Source organism: Callithrix jacchus, chromosome 5, assembly GCF_049354715.1.
Source record: "Callithrix jacchus isolate 240 chromosome 5, calJac240_pri, whole genome shotgun sequence".
NCBI classification, from domain to species: domain Eukaryota; kingdom Metazoa; phylum Chordata; class Mammalia; order Primates; family Cebidae; genus Callithrix; species Callithrix jacchus.
Window position 1 is genome coordinate 111,663,634 of NC_133506.1, and position 12,150 is coordinate 111,675,783.

A 12,150-nucleotide genomic window follows, 5' to 3' on the forward strand; every position below is an offset into this window, starting at 1 on the left:
TTTTGGTACTGTTTATGTGGTGAATTACGTTTATAGACTTGCATATGTTGAACCAGCCTTGCATCCCTGGGATGAATCCTACTTGTTCATGGTGGATAAGCTTTTTGATGTGCTGTTGCAATCTGCTTGTTCATGGTGGATAAGCTTTTTGATGTGCTGTTGCAATCTGCTTGCCAGTATTTTATTGAAGATTTTTGCATCTATGTTCATCATGGATTTTGACTGGAAGTTTTCTTTTCTTGTTGAGTGTCTGCCAGGTTTTGGTATCAGGATGATGTTGGTCTCATAAAATGATTTGGGAAGGATTCCCTCTTTTTGGATTACTTGTAATAGTTAGTTTCAGAAGGAATGGTAGAAGTTCCTCTTTGTGTGTCTGGTATAATTCGGCTGTGAACCCATCTGGACCTGGGCTTTTTTTGTGTGGTAGTCTCTTTATTGCTGCTTCAACTTCAGATCTTGTTATTGGTCTATTCATGATTTTGACTTCTTCCTGGTTTAGGCATCAGAGGATACAAGTGTTCAGGATTTTATCCATTTCTTCCAGGTTTACTAGTTTATGTGCATAGAGTTGTTTGTAATATTCTCTGATGATTGTTTGAATTTCTGTGGGATCTGTGGTGATTTCCCATTCATCATTTTTATTGCACCTATTTGGTTATTCTCTTTTCTTTTTTATTAATCTGGCTAGTGTCTGTCTATTTTGTTTATCTTTTTGAAAAACCAGCTCTTGGATTAATATTTTGAAGGGTTTTTCATGTCTCTATCTCCTTCGGTTCTGCTCGAGTTTGATCCTGCAATTTTGATGCTAGCTGGCTGTTTTGCCCATTAGTTGATGCAGATTCTTCATTGTGTTGATGCTCTTTACTATTTGGTATGTTTTTGGAGTGGCTGGTACTGGTTGTTCCTTTCTATGTGTAGTGCCTCTTTCAGGAGCTCTTGTAAAGTAGGCCTGGTGGTGACAAAATCTCAGTAGTTGCCTCTTCCAAAAGGATTTTATTTTTCCTTCACTTATGAAGCTCAGTTTGGCTGGATATGAAATTCTGGGTTGAAAGTTCTTTACTTTAAGGATGTCAAATTTTGGCCGCCACCCTCTCCTGTCTTGTAGAGTTTCTGCCAAGAGATCTGCTGTGAGTCTGATGGGCTTCTTTTTGTGGGTAACCTGACCTTTCTCTCTAGCTGCCCTTAATGTTTTCTCCTTCATTTCAACCCTGGTGAATCTGATGATTATGTGCCTTGTGGTTGCTTTTCTTGAGGAATATCTTTGTGGTGTTCTCTGTATTTCCTGGACTTGAGTATTGGCCTGCCTTGCTAGGTTGGGGAAGTTTTCCTGGATAATATCCTGAAGAGTATTTTCCAGCTTGGATTCATTCTCTTCGTCACATTCAGGTACACCTATCAAACGAAGATAAGGTCTCTTCACATAGTCTTATATTTTTTTGGAGACTTTGTTCATTCCTTTTTATGCTTTTTTTTCTAATCTTGCCTTCTCATTTTATTTCATTGAGTTGATCTTCGACCTCCAATATCCTTTCTTCTTCTTGGTCAATTTGGCTGTTGAAACTTGTGCATGCTTCATGAGGTTCTTGTGTTGTGTTTTTCAGCTCCATCAATTCACTCATATTCCTCTCTAAGTTGTCCATTCTTGTTATCATTTCCTCAAATCATTTTTCAAGGTTCTTAGTTTCTTTGTATTGAGTTAGAACATGTTGTTTTAGCTCACAGAAGTTCTCATTACCCACCTTCTGAAGTCTGATTCTGTCATTTCATCACACTCATTCTCCATCCAGCTTTGTTCCCTTGCTGGTGAGGAGTTGTGATCTCTTGTAGGAGGAGAGGTGTTCTGGTTTTGGGTGTTTTCCTCCTTTTTGTGCTGGTTTCTTCCCATCTTTGTGGATTTATCCACCTTTCATCTGTAGTTGCTGATATTCAGATTGAGTCTTTGAGTGGACATTCAGATTGTTGATGATAAAGTTATTTGTTTTTTAGTTTTCCTTCTAACAGTCTGGCCCCTCTGCTGTAGAACTGCTGAGGTCCACTCCAGGTCCTGCTTACCTTGGGGTCCCCTGCAGCAGCTGCAGAACAGTAAGGGTTGCTACCAGTTTCTTCTTCTGCTATCTTTGTCCCAGAATGATGCCTGCTAAATGTCAGTCTGATCAGTCTTTTGTGAGGTGATTCTTTGGATATATGGAGGTCAGGGAACTGCTTGAGGAGACAGTCTGTTCTTTATAGGAGTTCAAGTGCTGGGCTGTGAGGTTCATTGTTCATTCACAGCTGCTAGGCAGGTACGTTTAAGTCTGCTGCAGCAGAACTCATAACCCCCCCCCTTCTTTTTTTTTTCACGTGCTCTGTCCCGGGGAGTTAGGGCTTTATTTAAGAGTATCGATTGTGCTGCTGCCTTTTTTTTTTTTTCAGGACTGCTCTGCCACCCAAAGAGGCAGCCTAGTCACTGTCTGCCTGCAGGGCTTTGCTGAGTTGCTTTGGGCTCCACTCTGCTGCCCTGTGAACTTCCCTGTAGTCCTGTTTATATGAGTGTAGTTAGAACTGCCTTGGCAATGGTGGCCTGCCTCTGTAATGGTGGACTCTCTCTGTTATGGCAGGTTGCCTCAGCAACAGCGGGTTGTTTCAGCAATGGTAGGCTGCTTCAGCAATGGCGGACTACCTCTGTAGGGGTGGAGTGCCTTGGTATTGGCGGACGCCCCTCTCCCACCGAGCGTCACTATCCTGGCTTCAGCTGTGCCTGCCATGAAACTCTCAACCCCAAGCATTTCCAATTACTGTTTTTTTGTTTGTTTTTGTGGGGGTGGTACCCACCGAGCCTGATCACCTGGCTCCCTGCCTCAGAGCGTTTTTTTGTTTTTTTTTTTTTAAGCTGAATGGTTGACTCTCTCCCAGGTGCTCCAGTCACCTTCTGAAAGGGTGCCTGGGTCTGTGTGATTTCCCTTGTGGTGATCCACTGTGCCAGCTGAAACAACAGTGCTGCCTGGGTATCTCCTGGCCTGGCTCCCTGTTTCAAACCTGTTTAATCAGATGAATGGGTGAATCTGCCTTCCCGGAGCTCCAATTGCCAGCTTAAAAGGGCAACCAGAGCACTGTATTTTGTATGGAGATCTGCCATGCCTGGGTGCCGGCAAAACAGCTGCGCTGGCCGAAACAGCCTTGCTGTCCAAAACAGCCATGCTGGTGAACTGTGGGGCTCCTCTGCCTGGGCTCCTCTGTGGGCAATAAAGATCCATTTGGAAATGTGTCTGCTCACCCTCTGTGCTTTCACTGGGAGCTGCAATACTGAGTTGCTTTTAAAGGGCCATCTTGGATCTTCCCCCCTTGTAACAGTTTTTAACTTAAAGTCTTTTTTTCTGATATTAGTATAGCCACTCAAACTCCCTTTTTGTTATATTTGGATGGGCTGTTATTTTGTACTGTCACTTTCAGTCTACATGTGTCACTGAATCTAAAATTAGTCTCTTATAGACAGCATATAGTTGTATCATGGTTTTAAAAATCCATTCTACTAATCCCTTACTTTTGATTGTAGAGTTTATTCCATTCACATTTAAAGTAATTACTGACAAGGGAGCAGTTACTTCTGCCATTTTGACATGTATTTTTAGTATGTCATATTTTTATTCTTATTTTTCTGTTTTACAGACTTCTTTTATGTTTAATTAACTCTTTGTGGTGTACCAATTTGATTCACTCTCATCTGCCTTTTGACATATGTTTTTAATATGTCATACTTTTATTGTTTTAATTTTCTTTACTTTGTGTTTAATTGTTTGATTCACTCTCATTTTCTTTTCTGTATTTTTCAAAAATATTTTCTTAGTAGTTGCCAAAAGAATTACTTTTAACACACTAAATATATAACAAACTATTTTGAATTGATGACAACTTGGCCTAAATAGCATATACAAATTCTGCTACTATAACATATAGCTCCATCACCCCTTTATATTGTAATTGTCAATTATGTCTTTACCTATTATGTATATATTAATATAGACTGTAATAATTATGCATTTGTCCTTTATGTAGCAAATAGAGAAATTACAAACCAAAATACAATAAGCTGTCTTTTTTAAAAATTTATTATCCTTTAACTTCTGAAGTACATGTGCAGATCAGGCAGGTTTGTTGCATAGGTATACACATGCCATGGTGGTGGTTTGCTGCATCCATCACCCTTTCATCTACATTAGATAATTCTCCTAGGGCTATCCCTCCCCAGTCCACCCAACCTCTGCTATTCAACCCCTAGCCCCACACCCCCCAGGCCCTGATGTGTGATGTTCCTCTTCCTTTGTCCACATGCTCTCATTTTTTAACACCCACTTAAGAGTGAAAACATGTGGTGTTTGGTTTTCTGTTCTTGTATCAGTTTGCTGAGAATGACAGTTTCCAGTTTTATCTGTGTCCATGCAAAGGACATGAACTCATCCTTTTTTATGGCTGCATAGTATTCCATGGTGTATATGTGCCACATTTTCTTTATCCAGTCTATCACTGATGGGCATTTGGGTTGGTTGCAAGTCTTTGCTATTGTGAACAGTACCACAATAAACATATGTGTGCATGTGTTTTATAATAAAATGATTTATAATCCTTTGGGTATATACCCAGTAATGGGATTGCTGGGTCAAATGGTATTTCTATTTCTAGGTCCTTAAGAAATTGCCACACTGTCTTCCACAACAGTTGAATTAATTTACACTCCCACCAACAGTGTAAAAGCATTCCTATTTTTCTACATCCTCTTCAGCATCTGTTGTCTCCTGATTTTTTAATGGTCGCCATTCTAACTTGTGTGAGGTGGTATCTCAATGTGGTTTTGATTTGCATTTATCTAATGACCAGTGATGATGAGCTTTTTTAAATGTTTGTTGGCTGCATAAATGTCTTCTTTTTAAAAATGTCCGTTCATATCCTTTGTGCATTTTTGGTGGGGTTGTTTTTTTTTTTTTAGTAAATTTAATTTCTCCATCAATTCTGGATATTAACCCTTTGTCAGATGGGTAGATCACAAAAATTTTTTCCCATTCTGTTGGTTGCCAGTTCACTCTATTGCTATTTTCTTTAGCTGTGCAGAAGCTCTTAAGTTTAATTAGATCCCATTTGTCTATTTTGGCTTTTGTTGCCATTGCTTTTGGTGTTTTAGACATGAAGTCCTTGCCCATGTCTATGTCCTGAATGGTATTGCCTAGGTTTGCTTCTAGAGTTTTATGATGTTAGGCCTCATGTTTTATTCAGGAATGTTTTAATTTCTCCTTCATTCTTTATGAGTAATTTTGCTGAGTATAGATTCTTGGGTGGATTTTTAAAAAATTTTATTTTATTGTCACCATTTAAAAATGTCATTTCATTATCTTCTGGCTTCCATGATTTCTGATGAGAAATCAAGAAATCTATTAATTTTATCAATGATCCATTGTATGAGATGAGCTATATTTCCTGTTGCTTTTAGTATTTTGTTTTTGTTCCTGACTTTTGATAATTTGGTTATAATTGATCTCTTTGTATTTCTCCTTCTTGGAGTTTATTGAATTTCTTGAATGTGAAGATTCATTTCTTTTATTAAATTTGGGAGATTTTCAGCCATTGTTTGATCAAAAAAATTTTTTTGCCTCTTTCTCTTTTTTCTCTCTCTTTGAGATCCCTAATAAGCATATTTTAGCTTGACAATATCCCATAAGTCTTTTAGGCTCTGTTTATTTTTTTCATAGTCTTTCTGCTTTTCAGCCTGAACAATTTCAATTGACCTATCTACAAGTTTTTATACTCTCTCTTCTGTCTGCTTAATTTTTGAAACCTTCTAAAGAGTTTCAAAATTTTAGCTATTGTATTTTTCAGCTTTACAACTTCGAAAGCTGAAAAGTAAAAAGGTGGCCAACTTTAATCCCCTAGCACATGCACTTTTCCATAAAAGTAGCCAAAAGAATTTTTTTTTTAAACTAGATTTTGATGAAAATAACTAAAGGAGAGTACCAGAGTATATACAAAAAAGTAACAGAAGCACTAGTGAGCACAGAAACTCAGGATAGCCTCAGAATTAATGAAAGGAAACACCTGGATGCCACCACCTACCCTATCCCCCAGTCAGGATCACAAGCAGGGAAGAGGTAGGCAAGAAGACCCTGGCATCCCTCGTCACCACCTTGGACGCTTACAGTTTTCAAGACTGGGGATCCTTGCAGTCCCCATTGGCACTAAACCCAACTGAGGGAACTTCCTAGTGTCCACACAGCTGTACTCTCTCCAGAGAAAGAGCTGACACTGTGCCCACTCCCTGTCCCCCACGTAGATAATACTATGTTATCTTGAAACTGGAAATACTGATGAAGTCCTGCTCTCTGAAATGGAGTGGTCACACCACTCTTTTATCCATGAGGCTAAGCTGCCATAGAACCACTTCTCCCTGACAGTGGTCCAACATCCCCAAACCGAGCTGTGAGTAGATGATGGAGCTGCTCCACCTACTCCTCCCAGTTGCTTCTAAGCCCTGCACCTGGTGACTGGAGCTAAAACTGAGAATTCCCTTTTGAGGAAACTGCTTTGGCAGTGCTGCTCCATCTATCACTCTCAGTCACTTCTGTACCCTGCCCCTTGGGACGTGAGCTAAAGCTGAATACTTTTTCATGGGGAAATGGCTCATTGGCAAAGCTGTCCCATTTACCCTTCTTAGTCAATGCTGTATCCTTCCCCTAGGGTCCTGAATTACAGCCTCACACACTGCCTTTCATGGAAGCAATACCTTAGTAGAGCAGTTCCAAAAAACCCTCCCAGTCACTGCTGTGCCCTGCTCCACAGGACTCAAGATGAAATTGGATGTTGCTTCCTGGTGAAATGGTGCTTTGATGGAGTGGCTCTATGTACATCTTGCTGTCACTCCAGCAGCCTTCCCCACTATGCTAGAGCTAAAGCAATGCCTGGCATATCAGGGCAATGATGCATTGACTGCCAGAGCAGTTATACTTTCCATGCCTGGGCTGAAGTAGTACCCTGTCTCCTGGGAAAACAGTACTTTGGCCGCCCAGAAGAGTAATGCTTCCCTGGTTTCATAAGTTAAAGCAGCACTTTCCCTCCCAGGAAATAGTGTCTTACCTTGGCCATTAAGAGCAGACATGCACCCCAGTACTTAAGCTGAAATGGCATCCCGCATCTCAGAGTAATGATTCCTAGACTGACAAGAGCTGTCTATCCCCCAGGTTAGAGCAGAAACAGTGCATTGCCTCCTAAGAAATCAGTGTCTTAGCCAAGGTGAGCAGCTCTGCATCCCATGCTACAGCTGAGACACCTTCACTGCATGCCAAACAACTCTAAGTACCTTGCTTACCTGGAGCAGGACTAGCCCTCTGTGTCTAAGTTGCTGGGACACACTTCTCCCTGGGAAGCAAAATCATTACTGTGCTGCTACCTGTCTCCTGGGACCCAAACAATAGTTGTGCTCTGCCATTCCGGGGTCCTTGCTGCTATTGCATCTGGTCTTACAGAGTCTGGGACTGCCAAGTACTACTATTGCAGGGTCTAGAGTAATCACTACACATTGCCTAATATCTTGGGACCCAAGCTGCCTCTGAAGCAAACTGGATCTGGCTCTTGAATTACAGCCACAACCTGCTCTTCAGGCCCAAACCTGCAAAGCATTCCTTCTTCTCCAGATATGGGTCAGTGTTGTGCCCTAACCCCTATGGACAGAATCACAGCTACAACCCAGCCTCCGGGTCCTAAACTGCTACAAAGGGGATGCCTCAGAGTCACAGATACTAGATCCACAAACATGATACATTCAACTCTGATACAGAGAGTAAACCTGCACCCCACAATCCAGATGCTACAAAGTTTCACTGGACCCTGGAGCTAGGATCTTGACTCCATAACCACTCTAAGCATCTGCACCTGGAATCCAGTGCCCTGCAGATGCCTGTTAGCTGTGTTGTATTTGAAAATAAGAGACATTTCCTCTGCTAAGTCTCTTCATTATGGGGAAATGAAAATAGGAGAACACCAAAAGCTCTTGACACTGAGAACCTTAACCACCTACACCACTGCACCACTGCTGCTGCTGCCACTGTCACAAACTTCTACAGTCTAGGTCACTGAGACACTTACAGTTATCACTGACATTGACCACAATTGAAGAAGCTGCATGAAGACTATATCACTACATCTATTTGGAACAAGAGTCACCACATTCTTCCCAATCAACACACGAAGAACAACCTGCAGTTGAAGATCTTTTTCTTCAAACACCATTCTGTAAAGTTTGGAAGAGGCAATTGTCCCACGAAATGCAGTGGCATTAACATGTTAGAGCAGGCAGATAGCTAGACCTGAGCAGGAGTGGGAAGTCCATGAGAAAAGAGAGGTCTGGAAAACCTCACACCCCAGAGAACACCCAAAACATTCATACTACGTATGATCATAGAGGAGGTGAAATACCTATTCAGAAAGGAATGCCCCTTAAGATGCCTAATGATTATTCATTCTGCAGTTCAAATGTCAGGATGTTGCTAAGTGCATGCTGATGAGGAGGAAAGAGTGAAAAATTACTAAGAGATACACAGGTGCAGTAAGTATGCAACTTTCCTGGGATGGCACTAATGAACAATGTAGCCATTAGGTAGAATTCATATCCAACACTGGATCTGCACATGCTCATCAACTGACAGTGAGGCTTATCCCAACACCCTGGTGTTAAAACTAGGTGGGAAAAAGGTGGAAACTTAAGGCAAAAATGGAAAAACTAGATAAGGAAATAAGATAAAAATGGCAGAGACTTGAGACACAAGCAGAAACTTCAAGAAAAATATCCAACATTATAAAAACTCAACACAGAACTCTCGGAGCCACTGGTATATTCTCTTTCAGGAGCCTGCTCTGCCTCATCTTTCAGAGTATACTGTCCTTTTACATAATCTTTCTGCTCCCCATTTCTTTCAGCAAATCTCCCTGCTATCTGAATTGTTGTTTGGCTGAAATCTTTCTCCCAAGATGACTATGGACCAACGATTTTCCTCCTTCCCAGTAGCAAACAGAGGGACACAAGAAACACTAAAAGGAAAAGAAGTAGAAGTATGATACCAGCAGAGGAATACAATAACTCTCTAGTAACAGATCCTATAGAAAAGAAAATAAGTGAACTTCCAGGAAATGAATTTGAAATTTTAATCTTAAGAAAGTTAATTAATGTTCAACAGAATACAGATAGACAATTCAATGATAGTCCATTCCATGAGGTCAGGAAACTGATTTGCAATAAGAATGAAAAATGTAACAAAGAAATAGATAATATAAAAAACAACCAAACAGTAATTCTACAGGAAATCAGTGAATAAGATAAAAAGTACTATAGAGAATTCAAACAGCAGACTATACCAGCAGAGGGAAGAACCTGTGAACTTGAAGATAGATTATTTGAAATTACCCCTTCAGAGAAAAAAATAAAAATAAAAATGAGAGTGAAGAAAACTAACATAACTTATGGAACACTATTGAGCAAACAAAATTTTACATTATGTGAGGTCCAGAAGGGGAAGAGACAAAAACGGCCTAGAAAGGCTATTTAACAAAATGACAGCTGAAAACTTCCACATCTGGAGAGAGAGATGGATATCTGGATCCAGGAAATTCAAAGATTCCTGAGTAGATTCAGCCCAAAATGGTCCTCTATAAAGCACATTATAGTCAAATTGCCAAAAGTTAAATACAGAAAATTCCAAAAACAGCAAGAGTAAAACATGAAGTCACATATAAGGGAATTCCCCATTAGAATAACAGCAGATTTCTCAGTAGAAACTTCATAGAACAGGAGAGAATGGGATAATATATTCAAAATACTGAAAGGAAAAATACTGTCAGCCAAAAATGCCATGTCTGGCAAATATTAATTTCAGTGGTGAACGAGAAATAAAGTCCTTCCCAGATAAGCAAAAGCTGAAGAAATTCATCATCATCAAACTGGCATTATGAAAAATGTTCATGGGAGCCCTACACCTAGAAGTGAAAGGAAGATAACCACCATCATAAAAACACATAAAAGTAAAACAACAACAAACCTCACTGCTAAAACATATATGTAAAGCAGAAAGTGAGAGGAATCAAACCTTATAACTACAACAACACAAAAATGCCAACACCAGACCTAACACCAGACCACAATAATAAACAGTAAGAGAAGGGAAAGGAAGAAAAGATATACAAAATAAGACTACAATGAACAAAATGAGAGGAATAAGTTCCTACCTTTCAGTAGTAACCTTAGGTTTAAGTGAATTAAGTTACTTAATTAAAATATATACTGACTAAATGGATTAAAAGAATATATAAAACAATACCCAACCAACCATATGTTGCTTATAAGAAATCACTTCACCTCTAAAGGCATACGTAGACTGAAAGTAAAGAGATTGAAAAAGACATTCTACAAAAGTAGAAATCAAAAGCAAGGTGGAGTAGTTATATCTACAGTAGATACAACAGACTTTAAGTCAAAAACTATAAAGGGAGGTAAAGAAGATCATTATATGATGATAAAGGGATCTATTCAGAAATACAGCAATTATAAATATGTATGCAACCAACACTGGAGCACCCAGAGACATAAAGCAAATGTTTAGATCTAAAGGGAATTATAGACTCCAATACAATAATCCTTGGGGACTTTGAAACCCAAATCTCAACATTGAACAAATTTTCTAGACATGGAATTAAAAAAGAAACATTGGACTTAAACTAAACTTTAGAGCAAATGAATCTAACATATATTTATAAAACATTTAATCCAACAACTGCAGAATGCATATTCTTTTTATCAGCCCTTGAAACATTCTCCAGGACAGAGACTATACGTTAAGCCATTAAATAAGACTCGACAATCTTCAAAATAATTAAAATATTGAGTATATTTTCTGATCACAATGGATTAAACTGGAAATCAGTAACAAGAGTAACTTTCAAAACTGTACAAATACATGTAAATTAAATAACATGCTTCTTAATAACCAATGGGTCAATAAAGAAATTAAGCAACAAAAGCCAAAATAAACAAATGGGACCTAATCAAACTCCACAGCTTCTGCACGTCCAAAGAAACAGTCACTAGAGTGAATCAGCAACCAACAGAATGGGAAAAAAGTTTTGCAGTTTACCCATCTGACAAAGGGCTGATATTCAGAATTTACAAAGAACTCAAACAGATTTACAGGAAAAAAACAAGCCCATTCAAAACGGGCAAAGGATATGAACAGACGCTTTACAAAAGAACACATATATGAGGCCAAAAAACATATGAAAAAATGCTCATCATCCCTGGTCATTAGAGAGATGCAAATCAAAACCACACTGAGATACCATTTCACTCCAGTTAGAATGGCGATCATTAAAAAATCTGGAGACAACAGATGCTGGAGACGATGTGGAGAAATAGGAACACTTTTACACTGTTGGTGGAAGTGTAAATTAGTTCAACCATTGTGGAAGACAGTGTGGCGATTCCTCAAGGCCTTAGAAATAGAAATTCCATTTGACCCAGCAATCCCATTACTGGGTATATATCCAAAGGACTATAAATTATTCTACTATAAGGACACATGCACACGGATGTTCATTGCAGCACTGTTTACAATAGCGAAGACCTGGAACCAACCCAAATGCCCATTGATGATAGACTGGACTGGGAAAATGTGGTACATATACACCACGGAACACTATGTAGCAATCAAACAGGGTGAGTTTGTGTCGTTTGTAGGGACATGGATGAATCTGGAGAACATCATCCTCAGCAAACTGCCACAAGAACAGAAAATGAAATACCACATATTCTCACTCATAGGCGGGTGAGGAAAAATGAGAACACATGGACACAGGGAAGGGAATACTACATATCGGGGTCTATTGTGGGGAATAGGGAGGGCCAGCAGGCAGGGGAAGCTGGGGAGGGATAGCCTGGGGAGAAATGCCAAATGTGGGTGAAGGGCAGGAAGGCAGCAAAACACACTGCCATGTGTGTGCCTATGCAACTATTTTGCACGTTCTGCACATGTACCCCAAAACCTAAAATGCAATAAAAAAAGAAAGAAATTAAGAAATACATTAATAAAAAATTGACACAAATGAAAATACACACACAACATACAAAAACCTATAGAGTACAGCAAA